The sequence below is a fragment of the Peromyscus eremicus genome, chromosome 17 (assembly GCF_949786415.1).
Source record: "Peromyscus eremicus chromosome 17, PerEre_H2_v1, whole genome shotgun sequence".
In the NCBI taxonomy this organism is placed as follows: Eukaryota; Metazoa; Chordata; class Mammalia; order Rodentia; family Cricetidae; genus Peromyscus; species Peromyscus eremicus.
Genome location: NC_081433.1, coordinates 25,276,465 through 25,292,157, shown reverse-complemented (window position 1 = coordinate 25,292,157; position 15,693 = coordinate 25,276,465). Strand labels below are relative to the sequence as shown.

Here is a 15,693-nt window from a genome sequence, read left to right as displayed (position 1 = left end):
GCCACTGCGAGTGTTGTCCCTACTGCCCTCCCTGTCCCCATCCTTGGGAAGAGCAGCTGGTTCTCGGCGTTCGCTTTACTCTGCTGAAGGACATCAGTTCTTTGGCTTCAGAAAAATATTAAAAGTAAAAGAAGCAGATGTGCGGGAGCAAGCCGTCCTGTTTTGAGACCTTCAGGAGAGTAATGAACACAGAGAAAATTTGTAGATCCGGAGCAGTCAGAGCTTAGCACTCTGAGATCAGTAGAGTTTTAGAGAAATTTAGGTTTCCTGTTTTGAATTATTTATGTAAGGACACTGGCTAATTGTTGAGCAAGATTTTTACCCCACATGAACGAGCTTATGCCTTTAACTGTGACTTCTGCCTTCGAGTGAATAACTTAAAAAGGCTGACTTCATTTTCTTTCTGAAGCTCCGTCCGTGGCAGAAGTGAGGCATGAGATGGACTTTTAATCTTTCCTTTCATTACAGAGCCATACATGATTAGCATGGCAGGGCACTCCGAGAAGTCCAGGTTACGCACAGTCATCTGGAATGTTCTGTCTCGTGGTTCTTGATCTTTCCAAAGCACGCAGTTCTGATCCCCTTGCCTACTTCCCTGGAGATGCCCTTCTCAGTGCCGTGAAAAGGCACGTGGGCTCTGCTCGCCTGTGCCATGTGCACATCACAATCAATCAGATCCTCCTGGATGCTAATTACTTGGAGCCCCGTGAGCTTGAGAAAGCTGGTGTTGGCCATGGAAACAGTAGATAACGGATTCATCCCCTCCCACGGCCAAACACAAAGTCTTTTATGGAACCAGAAAAGAAAGTCATAACAGGGGGAAAAATTATTTTACTTTTTCATATCCTAAGTAACTTGAATATTTAGGCAAGAAATGTAAATAGAACTTCATCTCCATAGAATAGTTGCATTACAGAAGGCTGTGAGGACATCTCACATACTCATCTTGACCGTTTAGACCAGTGCTTTGTGACACAGTTAGTTAGTTAGTTAGTTAATTAGGTGAATGAGTTAGTTGAAAATTTGAATTTTGCTGTCTGAATTCTGGAAACATTGACATCCATCTTTGTGTCTGGAAGTTTCTTCCATAGGGCATTTACAAAGAATACTTTTAGAGTGCCTTGGTTTTTTGTGTGCAAAAGAAATATGCCTGCCTTGGATCTCAGCGTCACTTGAGATAATTCATTCAAACAGGAAGTGTCACCCTAGTGACAAACCAAGCTTCAGCCTTTCATGTCTACTTAGAACTCAGACCTATGGAGCCGGTGGCTAGGGACCAGATAGATAGCCTGCTCACCAAGGCTGGTGAGAAGCTGCGGGGGCGGGGTAGGTGGTGGGTGGGGGGAGAGCACACTAGCCATCCTCCGGGCCCTGAAGTTACAGGAGCGCATGTCAGCAGAGCTCGGCTGTCTGGCCACACTACACATTTCCTTTCCATTCGAATACAACAGAACTCTTAAGTGATCAGATAATCTCCACGGCACAATCAAAACTGCTGGGGCTGCTCCTGGCAACACAGGCTGGAAGCTGGGTGTGGTACCTCACACCTGTAATTCCCAGCACAGGGCCGGGGCAGTGTGGGGGTGCTGGTGAGATGAGGCAGGAGAATTGCCACAAGTTTGGGGCCAGCCTAAGCTATATAGTGGGTTTCAGCCCCCCTCCCTCACCAAAAAAAAAAAAGGCAACCCTATCCCCCTAAATCAACCAAAAGGCTATTTTTTGAAAAATCAGATAATAGTGTTTTCCTGGGAAAATTAAAGTTAGCGTGCTTTCTCTTTATATAGCTCCCTTTTACGACAGAGGCCCTGACAAACAGCCCTCCACTGTAACTCAGCTGACCTTGTCATCCGCTAACGTCCCTCTGGGAACAGTCATTTTCCATGTCCTCCACTGTCACCGTTTTCTGAGAACCACATCACAGACTAGCAGTGCCTGAGTGGATATGGACGGGTGGGTCCAGTTACACCGTACAGCGTTGATCCCTTTAACTCCCTGTCAGGTGGAGATGCAGTGGGCTGAGAATCGGGAGGTGGGAAAAGCCCAGAGGGACGTGAATGCTGCTTTTTGTCAGCGCTCTCACATGATGAGCCTGGAAAGTGTTCTTTGTCATCCCTAAAGGAAACATGTTCTCTGATTGGATGATACAGCACACATTTCCTTGCACTCAGTTCTCAATCACTACCTGTTGAACTGAAATGGGGACCCAGTGTACTCCATCCTGGGAAAGAAGGAAGCTGTGGTCCCTGCCCAACAGAGAGTGGTCAGTCCAAGAAGTTGGAGGCAGTCTCGGTGGTTAGGAAATCTTGGCCCCATTGTGAAGGACATGAGAGAGGTGCTATCGCTTAACTTAGATGGCACCCGACTGCTGTGTGTGCTAATCATGCATGCTTCATTCGTGCTGGGGGAAAGAGCGAGGAACCAGGTCTGCAGAGTGTGAGGGTGGTGGTGGCCTTGGCTGTACATCCCGAGGTATCTGTCAGTTCTGGTTCTGACCGCTGTTGTCAAGTCTAGTGACCCTCACAAAGGCGTTTAATCTTTCTGTGCTCCTGTCCTCTCAACTATAAGAAGAAAGTTAGGTTTTAGTCACATGATGGTTCTAAGAGCTAATAAAGCCGTATCACGGGATCACCCACGTCAGGATTAGGAAGGCATAAATGTGTGTTGGGTAGCAGGTGAATGCAAGATGTAATCCAGTTTTATTTTTATAGAGCATTTGGGTTGATGTTCTTTCCCGTTAGTAGATGGGTATCAGTATTGTGTGGCTACAGCCAATTGCCCTTCCTTGTAGGTTTAGGAGAAAGAGTAAATGGTATAATTCCAGGAAAGTAGTATGTCTTCCTAACTAAAGTCTCTCTGTGTAGCCTTAGCCTGAAGCTTTGGGATAGATTAAGCTGGCTTTGAACTTGAGGACATTCTCCTGATTGTCTGCCTCTCAGTGCCATTTATAGGTGTGTGTCTCTGTGCTCAGATTAACTATATTTTCACTAATAAGATCATTAGTTTGAGCACACCTTTAATCCCAGCACTTGAGAGGTAGAGGCAGGCAGGTCTCTGTGAGTTTGAGGCCAGCCCGGTCTACAGATCGAGTTCCAGGACAGCTAGAGCAGTTACACAGAGAAACCCTGTCTTGAAAAACAAAAAACAAAACAAAACAAAAAAATTAGTTTGAAGTTAGTATTCCTCATAGCCCTTATTATATAATTCGTCATGCCCTTGAACTTGAAAGGATTGCCTCGGCTCCTGAGTATCTGGGACTGTGGTCCTGTCCCACCAGACCCAGCCATATGTAATCACATTGATATGTGTGCATAAAAACGTACCTTTTGCTCCTCACAGTTAGGGCTCCTGTAGTTGTCTGCCTTTGTACCCTCCACGTCGATCAACTAGAAGTGTACCTGGAATGTTTGAACATGTTGTGGATTTGCTTTTTATGTTTTTAAATGCGATCGTAATTGCTTTCTGCCAGCAAACGTGGAAGGAGACACAGAGTGAAGGTCTATAAAAAAAATGTGCAGTCTTTAAATGCGTGTCTGTTTGTGTGCCACGTGTGTGCACATGGCTGTGGAAGCCAGCGGAGGGTCTCAGATCCCCTTGAGCTAAAGTGGTTTGTGAGCCGCTTGTTGTGAGTGCCGGGAACCGAACTCAGGTTCTGGAAGAGCAAGTGCTCGTTCTAACTGCTGAGCCATTTAGCAGCCTCCCCGCTCCACCCCCCCCCCCAGGATATAATCTTTTTGGGATACACTGAAGTGCACATATTTAAGAAGTATACTTCAGCCGGGCGGTGGTGGCGCACGCCTTTAATCCCAGCACTCGGGAGGCAGAGTCAGGCGGATCTCTGTGAGTTCGAGGCCAGCCTGGGCTACCAAGTGAGTTCCAGGAAAGGCGCAAAGCTACACAGAGAAACCCTGTCTTGGGGGAAAAAAAAAAAGTATACTTCAGTCGTGTTTATCATTGTGCACGTGGAATTTAACTGAATAAATGCTTTTGAGTTTAGACTGTTTGCAGCATATCTTGTATTTCACCATATATTATACCTAAAGGCAGAGGCAGCCAACACCTACTTAGGGCCTTTGCTTAGACTAAACAGATCTCCTTGTCCATTTTTTTTTTTAATACAACGACAGGTTGGCCTTTACCCCAGTAAATGCCTAAAGATGACCTTGACCTCCATCTCCCAAGTGCTGAGGTAACTGGTATTCACCACCATGGGTGCACGCACGCACGCGCACACACAAACACACACATAAACACACACACATCTTTCAATGGGACCTACAGCTTTCCAATCCTTCTGACTCTACTTCCCCATGGATTACAGCATGGTGCACCAAGCCTGACTTCCTGTGTAGATGCTAGAAATTGAACCCAGGTCCTTTTGCCCATGGGCTAAGCGCTTTACTGACCAAGCTGTCTCCCCTGGCCGTTACCTCTGAATTTTTAGACACACCTTGGGTGAGTAATGTGCAGTTGTATTTGGGAATCATCAGTAACCCAAGGAATTAAACAACAACCTTTGCCCTGTTCCTTTAACTCCCCTTTGCCCTTTCACCCTCCAAAGCATGCATGTAATTACATTGATGGCAGAGCATAACCCTTAGAAAAATCAGACCCTTCTTTATCTGCCTGCCCCACCCCTGGAGAGTCCCACTTAACACTGTCCAAGCTTTACATCTGAAGAGATTTTGTGCAAGTTTGGAACTGTGAAGTAAGTTGCAGGGTGGGGCGGCAATCCTCCCTGCCGGTAGCGCCAAATGACCATAATGCAGCTCTGTGATGCTCTCTTCAGAGCAGTAACACAGCATAGGCCATTGCAGACTTGGGAACATGACAGTGATAGACACCCCAAAGGACCTCCTCCAGGAGGTGTATTCCCAAGAGGCCACACATTTGGTACTCTAGATACACCAGGTACCGAAGTCCCGGAAGGCAAGGAGAGCCAGACCAGCCCACAGCGACAAATCCTTCTAAAGAGGAGCCATCTCTAACTGAGTCATTCTGTGTTGGTCATTTTCTCTCGCTGTGGTGAAATACCTGAGGGAAGTTGACTTAGAAAGGGAAGAGGTTTATTTTGGCTCATGATTTTGAGTCCGTGATTGGTTCGGGCCCTTTGCCTACGGCCCATGCTCTTCATGGCTTCAGCATGTGGCCAAGCAAAACACTCAGTTTATCACCGAGAGGCAAAGAAAGAAAGGGCGTGCTCCCTGTGACCCGGAGACCTCATTAGGTCACCCTAAAAGTTTCCACTCCGTACAGTAAGCCTGTAAAATGCCCTCCGGGGGACATTCCAGATCCAGTCTAGCACAACATTGACTGTCTACCTCCACCCCGCTCCTGTCTTCAAACCGACGTGCACCTTAGGGTGATGTTTATGATTTTAACAATTTAATGATAACATTAAAATAGCATGAGACGGTCAGTGTTGGTGATACTGTGTCTAACTGCAGACACAGGGTATTTAAAATAGAAATTGAGTTGTTACACAGCTGACCTTGAATTCCTGATCATTCTACCTTCAACCCCCAAGAGATTAAGCCAAGTTTAGTACCTGTTTCATCATCAGAGTGAACTTAATCGCAGGAGTCAGGGTTTCAGTAGCTCTGGTGGACAGAAATCCACACCCACATCCTGGGCTACGTCTTACTTCCCAAACACCTTTCTTTCTCCTAATTGCAATGCTTAAAATCGGCACTAAAATCTCATCTTTTAAATCTCATCTTTAAAAACTCTAGGCCATCTTTTAAAAAAATACATAGAATTTATTTGTCACCCAGATAATTCTCCCCACCTGTGCTTTGTAAACTCAGCTGATGTAAGTATTTATGTAAGCATTAAGTATACAGGAGTCATCCAGGAGAAGCAGGTAGCCTTTATTTAATTACGTTTGTGGCATGGTCTCCTGTAACTTGGGCCGGCCTTGACCTTCCGAGTCTGTGTCTCCACTCTTGAGGTCCAAGTGTCTTGCCTCAATTGCCTGTCAGGTCTCTGTTGCTAACCACTGTTGAAAATTCCTGTTTCTTGTTGCCTCCCACCCTTGTGGTCCTCAGATAAATAGCAGCTGCTGCCTGTTCAGTATGGCGGTTCTCAGTGTGGTCCTCCACCCTTAGGTGGTCTCTGACCCGTTCCCAGGTAGTCATGAAGTCTATACTGTTTCCTCCCGGCCCCAGCCCTCCCTGTCCTTCACCCTGCTGGCACCCTGGGCTGTATCCCTAAACCCTAAATATCCTCATGAGAATAGTTTCCCTTCCTCACTGTACAGTGGCCGACATAATTCTGGCTCATTCATTCATTCATTCATCCATTCATTCGTTTATTCGTTTTTCAAGACAGGATTTCTCTCTATAGCCATTGTTGTCTTGAAACTCACTCTGTAGACCAGGCTGGCCATAAACTCAGAGACCCACCTGCCTCTGCCTACCAAGTGCTGGAATTAAAAGTGAGTGCCACCATGCCCAGTTGATTGGCCTTTTTATATAAGGACAGTGTCACTGACATTTGCTAGTTAAAACTATATTCTTTACTATTAAAAGATAAAGTTTTATCTAATAATGACCTTGAAATAGCATTTTCAGCTGAGCTAGTAATTAAGCTCACGTGGCCAGAGTCCATGAGACCCGTGGTTGGGTCCCCAGAACTACAAAAACAAATGCACACGGTCATCCATCTTAATTGCAAGTGCACCAGTGAATCGCACATGTATACATGTGCGTGCATCCATGTATGTGTGAAAATAAAACACACTTCCGTAGTCGTAAGTTGAAGTGGCTGCTGCTCTTTTTACATCCTTATTATTGGATACTGATAAACTGTGGCTCTTCAGACATAAAGATTAGGCAGACAGGCTTTCTCACAAATGTGCACAATAAGCTTGTCATTTTAAGGAAAATGACGACCAATAAAATTAAAGCTTTAATTAGAAATTTTAATTAATTGAAAATTTAGTTGAGAAAGCTTTTCTACTACCGTGAGTTATAGCTTCCCAACTCATAGCTGTGAAATTAGTGCATTTTTTTTTGCATAGTGAAATGAGTCAACATTTGGAAGATCCACATAGCTTACCCAGTATTTTTCCAATGACATGATTTATTACAAAATCATGGATGAGGAAGAAAGTCCTTCTAGAAGTAACAGTTGATTTTAATGTAGCAGAATATGAAAGTTCATTGACATTTTAGATTCCACAATGCAACATAGCCTCCAGAACTATTTGCCCGGTCTGAAGGCAGAGGGGGTAATGTTTTCTCTGCAGGAAGGACACATAGAACACTTTCTCTTCTGTGGAATCTGGATTTGACTGTATCTATGACATCAAGCAGAAGAGGTCTCAGACAGGGGAGGGAGAGGACCTTCAAGGGGGGGAGGATTGGACAGAGAGGCGGGGACAGTGAGGAATAAATGTATTAAAATGTATATCAGAGCCCATTGTTACATTCACTAACTTAGAAAGTTAATTTTAAAGAGAATTGGTCTTTTTGTCAAGTTTTGTTGTAGTACCAGAGAGTACCCAGAAAGGGCGTCTAAAGCTTGTCTAGTTGGGTTGACAACGCTCTGAGGCCATATTTTTCTCATGTACTAGAACCAAAACAGTGTGTTGAGATAGATTTAATTAGAAGCAGATGTGAGGCTCTAGTTGTCTTTTAATAAACTAAACACTAAAGAGATTTGCAAAAATGTGGAACTAAAGCCTTACTTGTTTTGGAATGTGAGGGGTGCCCTGCCCTCTTCCCCCAAATATTCTATTTACATTAATAGCTTTTTTTTTTAACTGAATAATTTTATTTAGTACATTTAGCAAAGCAGGTATCAGTCAATGTTACGTGGAATTGTTGGTGGGTTTTTTTTTTTCCCTCCTGTTTGTCTTCATTGATGTGTGTCGTGTCTCCCCCCCCCCCCCCCACACACACACACACATCTTTACTCTTACTAAATTTAAGCCTAGGAGCCTCTGCCTCTAGAAGAGCTTGGCACCCGCCTGAGGTGTAGAGAGGGGTCTAAATGAGTGATGGCTAGCAGACCTGAGCCCTAGGTTCTCCCTCTAGCACTCCGGAAGCCAAGCACAGTGGCGCACATCTGGGATCCCAGTATTACGAAAGTGAAGGCAGGAGGCTTGGAATTTCAAGGTCATCCTGGGCTACTCAAGACTTTCTTGCAAGCCACCCACTTAAAAATAAATGAGATTTAAAACAAAACAAAACAAAAACAGACCATTGGTAAACATGTAAAGTTAGCGTTTGTTCCTGGTTGTGTGGTCATGGGAATCTGTGTGGGCCAGCCCCGGAGTTTGGCAGCAGTAGAGCTGGACTGGATGGGACTGGGGCTCTGCAAGCCTTCTGCCTTTCTGAGGCAAGGACGCCTGTGCCAGGTAGAGCCCATCACCTGTTCGCAAAGATACTCCTAGGGAATGAATGGCCCATGCTGTTTGCCCCACCTTCCCATTGCTGTTACCAAGGCCAGTATCTCAGGAAACCTAGACATTCAACTTTTTAAAGCATGGTGGTTTGAAGGCCTCATAATACAGCTTTTAAAATGTGTATAGATAACTTCTTCATATTTGTAGCTGAAGTTTTCTCTGGTCCTGAGTGATTATAAAATAATCACTCAGAAGCTTATATTAATTAAAACTGCTTGGCCATTAGCTCAGGCCTACCACTGCTCTTACATTTAAACTCAGCCCATTTCTGTTAATCTATATATTGCCACATGTTCTGTGGCTTTACCAGTGTGCCGTTACATGCTGCTCCCTGAACGGCAGGCTGACATCTCCTAACTTAGCCTTCCACTTCCCAGAATTCTCCTTGTCTGTTACTCCTGCCTATACTTCCTGCCCGGCTACTGGCCAATCAGCTTTTTATTTATCAACCATTCACACCATACAGAACATCCCTCAGCACATATTCATTGGTGTCTTCCCTCACCATAATGTAGCTGGTTTGATTTAACAGTGTCTGTATATTTGGAAGTTAGATGCAGAAAATTATGTTATTCCAGGAGAATGTATTTTAGTGTGATGGATGAATAACAGCAGATAAACATTCGGGATAGCTGATTGAATGGGATTATCCACTCCCGCGATGGTATCATCACTTTCATTCCCAATTTTAGGCCTTGTGGGTTTCCTACCTAATCAAGGAATTCCCTGTAAGCAAGCCTCTTTCCAGAAAGATCTACAGATGTGTTGTCTGCTGGGAGAGTACAGGGAGTGGGAAAGCCTTGGGTAGAATGCACTTGCCAACTAGGTCTGGGGTCTCCTACTCTGTATCCTGCAGTGAGCTACCCTCTAGGAGCTCAGCTATATTAACAGAGGGCACAAGGGGTGTCTGCTTCAACAAAATAGTTTAATTAGTGGCGGGAGGTGGAGGAGTGTCTTTCTGTCCTTTAATGAAATACCCTCTTGAAGGTCAAAGAGATCAAGTTTGTCAAACATTAACATCCCTGTACAGGAAGCGACAGTGAATTCCTGTCCCCATTGTCTCACTTGAGTTTAGCCAACATTTGAGGGAAGGGGAGAGAAGTTCTGCTCGCCTGTTACCCTAGAGGAAACAGGCCTGTGAGGACTGTCAGCATGACACAGACAAGGGTTGAAAGTGGCCTTACAGACGTAACATCCGGTGAGGCTGAGGGCCGTGGACAGGATGGCAGAGGGGCATCTGGGGCACCTTCAGATGCTTTCAACCTGTTAGCTGAGCATGGGGAAGAGCTCAGGAAGCGGAATGGGTACAAAAAGCTGGCCAGGCTAGTGGAGAAGCCCATGCACAGATCCAAACTTAACAGGAGGAAGGAGTCCCCAAAGCCCATCAGCTGGTTCCACCGAAGAGCTGCACTCAGCAAAAGGAAGTGGCCACAGCAGGCGAGTTACGAGCTGGCTCTAGGAATGCTGCATGCCAGACAGAAGGTTTAGATTTTTACCCCGTCCTGGAACACACCCTGACAGGGTGCTGCCGAAGTATCCCTCCTATTTTTCTTTTAAATCCTTTGCGCAATTTTCATTTTGCTTAAAACATCTTTTATTATCCCAGATTCTGTAGGTCAGAGATCCAGGCATGGGTTAGTTAGGTAGGTCCTTTGTTCTGTGGACTGTACAGAGCAAGAATGAATGTATTGGCCAGGCTGTGACCTCATCTGTTCTAGAGCTGGAGGAGAGACTGGGAGCTGGAGGTTGTAAGTACTTGGCTAGAAGAATGGTTTTTTTAAGCTGTTGTGTAATCTGAAGGTTTCTCTGGTCCTGCCCAGGCCCCATGGTCCCCTCTGGTCCCATGGCCACTCATAAAATCATCATTCAGAGGCTTAATATTAATAACCAATTGCATAGCCTAAGACAGGCTTCTTGCTAGCTAGCTCTTCTAACTTAACCAATTTTTACTAATCTATTAAGTGGCCATGTGACGTCTTGCGTCTCCTGGCGGTGGCTTGGTATCTCCTTCCTCTCCTTTCTCCTCCCCCTATCTCTTGGATTCTCCCGCCTGACTTCATCCTGCCCTGCCATAGGCCAATGCAACTTTATTTATCAACCAATCAGGGCAACACGTATTCACAGCATACAGAAAGACATCCCACAGCACTGTTGTTTAATTTAGCTACTACCACAATGTAGCCTTCCGTAATTGCTAACCCCTCACTGTGTGAGGCAAGAGCCTCTCTATTTGACACACGAAGTGGCATAGAGTGAGCTGAATGCTGAGTCCCTCCACCCTCTCCCCAAGAGGAGAGCAGGATCTTTTAGGTGTTGCCGGAAGCCTGAATTTAGTAGGAAAGGAAGACGTGTATTAAAAAGCCCACACCTTGTGCCTTTGAGGAAAAGGCCGATGCACTGAAAGGACATTGTTGGCCAAAACCTTCCCTAGGCAGTGGATGTCACCAAGAGCTTAGGCCCCACACTGCATGGAGGCTATTGGTGGTTTTTAAGGAGGAAACCTGGTTTTGATGTATCTGGGGCTAGAGCGTGCATGTGTGCGGAGGCCACGGGACAGCTTTGGTTTTGATGTGTCTGGGGCTAGAATGTGCATGTGTGTGGAGGCCACGGGACTGCTTTGGTTTTGATGTATCTAGGGCTAGAGCGTGCATGTGTGCGGAGGCCACGGGACAGCTTTGGTTTGGATGTATCTGGGGCTAGAGCGTGCATGTGTGCGGAGGCCACGGGACAGCTTTGGTTTTGATGTATCTGGACTAGAGCGTGCATGTGTGCGGAGGCCACGGGACAGCTTTGGCTGCCATTGTCATCTCATTTGAAACGATTGAAATCTTCTTAGCCTGTGACTCACCGTTTAGGCTAGGCTAGCTAGCTGGTGTTTTTACATGGGCTGTGGGGATCGAACTCAGGACCTCATGCTCTCAAGACAAGCACTTCACTTGACTGAGCTATTTCCCCAGTGGATTGGTTCTTGTTCTCTCTCTCTCTCTCTCTCTCTCTCTCTCTCTCTCTCTCTCTCTCTCGTTCTGGAATCATAAGTCTATACAACCATACCAACTTCATCTGAAAGGCGTGTCTACTGATCTTTTATCCCCCTCATTCCTTCCTTGGGAGCTGAAACATGACTTTCCTGATCCTGCAGGTTTACAGGTAGCTCACCCCCAACCCGCATTAATCCATTCCCTTTTATGGTGGGTTTTCAGTGTGAGACAGATGTGACTTTATCTCCACAGGTGTTCACCCTTGTAGGGAAAATCTGCTCATTTAATTTCGTTCTTTCTTTCAGTGTTTGAGACAGGATCTCACTTGTGTATCCCTGGCTGTCCTGGAACTCACCTTGTTGACCAGGCTGGCCTCAGACTCACAGAGATCCACCTGCCTCTGTCCCCTGAGAGCTGAGATTAAAGGCCTGGGCCACCACCCTTGGCTTTCGTGCCTTTCTTTTTTCCTACCTTTGAGTGTCCTGGACTCACGTGTTCTCAGGGTGCTTTCCTGTAAAGCAGCCTTCTTTCTGATGCCCCAGGGCAGGGCAAGAGCGGCATTTTGATGGAAGGAGATGCAACATTACCTCAGCGAGGCCAGGTTTGGAGATATGTTTTACCCACAGGAATGAGAGGGTTTGTGTGGCCCAGACCAGGTTTGGAGATATGTTTTACCCACAGGAATGAGAGGGTTTGTGTGGCCCAGACCAGGTTTGGGGATGTGTTTTACCCACAGGAATGAGAGGGTTTGTGTGGCCCAGGACTAATGTTCCTGGGTGCCCGTGAACGTCGAGTACGGAATTGCCTACAGACCTGACTAAAACAGTTCCTCTATCGACAGAAGCGGACACCTCAGTGGCTTCCCCTAGAAAAGCTTTGGAAAAGAAGTGTTTTAATTAAGGTTTTTAAATTAAGAACGGCCACAGCACACTGGGAATGCAAGTATATGATTGGCCTTTTTCTTCTCACGTTTCAGGCTTTCTCAGCAATAGTGTAATGGAAAATAATTCTACATGTCTAGTAATTTCTTCTGGTGGAATTAAAGTGAAGTACCTCCTGCAGGGATCATTTGAAAAAAGAAAGACACTTAGGGTTGGGGATGCAGCCCACTTGGTAGAGTGTTTGCCTGGCGTATACAAAGCCTCCATAGCCTCTACCACCACACATCTGTAACACTAATCCTCTGGATGTAGGGGTATGGGGGCCTGGGGTTCAAGGTCATCCTCAGCTACATTTTGTGTTCAGCCTGGAGCACATGAGAGAGACCCTTTCTGTAAAAAAGGGGTCTTGGTGGTTGTAATTTAACTTGAAAAACGAATGTCTTTGAAGTCCAACATACTGAGCTGAAATACTAGCACTTGGGAGGTGGAGGCAGGGGCATCACAGGGTTCAGCTACATAAGGAGTTGGAGGCCAATCCTGGATTCATGCAACCCTGCCTGCCTGGGCAGTGTTCCTGGGGTTGGGATGCCTTTCCATGTAAAATAAGCATAAATCAGTGAGCAAAGGATGCTGATTAGATACTTCCAGGAGCATTCTGTCAATGGAGCTGCTGAATACTAAGCTACCTACCTCTGATGATTGTGGTCAGTTAGGATACACTATTACTCTTTCCTTCTTATATTTAGTTATATACTTGTCCTTTATTTTAATGTTTCGAGGTTAAAGAATTGTATATTTATCAACCAGTGTTATATAAAGCCTTTTTTTTTTTAACTGTAGCTATCAGCAGTACATTAAAGCATCGGACCATTGTTTTGTAAGATGATGGCCTCCTTGGTTCACCCCGGGTCACGTGGTACCGAGTGCCATACCTGAAGCTCAGATATACACTACAGTCTTGTTTCTGTCTCTGCTCCACTCACGGGCATTTGTCAAGAGTTACATTGGATTGTATCTGTAGCTCTAGAATCTCAGTTTCCACCTTTCCTAATAAAATTGCTTTCGGGGTCCACCTTCTACTGCGCCTTTTAAAGACAATTAGCAATTCTGTCCATAAAAAGTGCCAACACCAGGAACATAGGCATGTGCTCCAGGTTTAGTCCATCATCTTCCCTAAGCACGGACCATTTTTCCCTAGCACTTTGTTATTTCAATGGAGATCTCCTTTGGATAAATTTAGTATAGATGTGTTTGATAAACTGTCATTAAAAGTTATTTAAAAGATTATTTTATTATATAATAAACATTTCTTAACTTGCTTAAGCGCTTTCCCTAAAATAGCAATTTAACTTGACTTCTGACAAGTGTTAACTGAATAAATAACCCAGTAATTGTGAGATGTTAAATTTAGCAGTTAACAGCCTTCAGCTTCAAATGCCAGGAAAGATTGATTCTTTGAAAAAAGAAATGGAAAGCATCTAATCATTTTTCCCCCTGACCCTTCTTCCTTCTCCATGAGGAACCTGGAGCAACCCTGTGGAATGTTTAGAAATCGCTGTCTTTCCTCATCTCCCTGGTCAGGTATCCTCAGGGCTGCTGATCACCAGACAGACGCAGACGTCCCTGGAGTCTCAGCCTCTACTCTGACGTAGAGTTAGAGCCACAGTACAGACCAGCCAGCACCCGAGACTCTCGCTTGGGAAGCAAGATTTGCCTTTCCCACTGGTTCCTTTGTCTTTGGCTGGGTCTGTAGCTGATCCAGTTATGAGTTTTAGATGAGATGAGATGAGATGAGCAGAAACTCTTGGAGGGGACAAGAGGTAGGTTAATCCTAGCGGCAAAAAACATTTGAATTAGTTGTCCTTGTTACCAGGCTTATGGGTGATGGCTGATGTCCAGCCAGACATAGCATCCTCCATGGCTGCTACTCATCACTCTTCAAGCTGTGTGTGTGCACACACACCCCCTACACACACACACACACACACACACACACACACACACACACACACACACCATTCTGCTATAATCCTGGGGCTAGCTGCTAGCCCCTGGCTTCCCTTGGCCTCTTTTCTGAATACCTATAGGTGTGTAAAAGAATTCCTCACCACTTGGGTGTATATATGTGTGTGTGTGTTGAATTGTTTAAAAAAATGTTTGATCGATTTTAGTCCTAAATTAATAGCAACCATAATAATAATACATCCTTTTGATTTGTGTATGCACATCCGTGTGCATGCTGTGGCATGTGTTTAGAAATCAGAGGACAGCTTGGAGAGTTTGTTCTCTCCTTCTGCCATGGGTCTTCCAAGGATTGATCTTGGGTCATAAAGCTCCTTGTACTAGCTGAGCCATCTCGAGGGTCTGAAAACCCATTTTTTAATAGATGGAGATTTACGGAGTGACTGTGAGCTGCATCTCCCCTAAGTAGAGTTTTCCCAGCATGCAGGCTCTGATGGGCACACCACTGATCCTCACTCCCAGGCGTGGGTCTCTGCTGTCTAGAGAAGTGTACAAAGACCAGAGAGTCTACCATGTTCTCTCTGCTTCCAGACTTCCTTAGACTCCTAACTTCTTGGCCATCATTCAGTTCCCTTACGATTAGCTGTTTGTCCTTCTGGAGGTCCCTTACTGTCACTACTTTGTAGACCTCAGGGGATTCCGCCCGTGGACTTAACTGTCCTACCGTCTGGCCTTGATGCTGTGGAACTGTTTATTACTTTAGCTAACCCTGTCATACTGTGTTGAAGTGGCCAGTTTCCTTGTGGAACAGCGTCTTCTGTAGCGCAGGCTAGTCCCAGATTCACAGTTCTGCCTTGGCCCTCCCAAGTGGAGGGATTACAAATGAGTGCATGGTCCTAGTGGCCTTTCCATCCTTTATTCTAGCCTCTAAGTTCCCTTTGTGATAAAGAGTGGGCTTTGTGGAGTGTCTGGCACATATTAGTGTGTAAAATACGTGTTAAAGTTAATTCTAAGCACGTTTCTGCTGTTATCAGACCGAAATCTGGACACTGAACTTGTGCTCACTGGCCTCAGAAACACACCTGTGCTTCCTTACATGTGCTAGCCCTTGAGAATCCAGATCTGGGGACTGGTTCCCCAGAAGAGTGATTTCTTGTACCAAGGCAGGTTGTAAATAAACTGATTAAAGAGGGTGAAAAATAGAAATGGAGCCTGATGACTTGGGTTCAGTCACCAGGACCCACATGGAGGAAGGAAAAACCCAATTCCTTCAAGTTGTCCCTCTGACCTTTCCTCCCATATAAATAAAAGTAACAGAATAATTTATAAAGGCAGTAAGGCTTTGTTTCTTTTTTTTTTTTTTTCCCTTAGGTTTGTTTGTTTGTTTTTGTTTTGTTTTGTTTTGAGTCAGGGTTTCTCTGTATTGCAGCCCTGGCTGTCCTGGAACTCCACTGTAGCCCAGGCT

General features: G+C 45.3%; 1 protein-coding gene across 9 annotated transcripts in view; it reads left to right on the top strand.

The window, feature by feature from the left end:
- The window catches only part of Rbpms (RNA binding protein, mRNA processing factor), a 159,951-nt gene that overhangs the window by 106,079 nt on the left and 38,179 nt on the right, over positions 1-15,693 (top strand). The gene's annotated exons all lie outside the window — the stretch shown is intronic.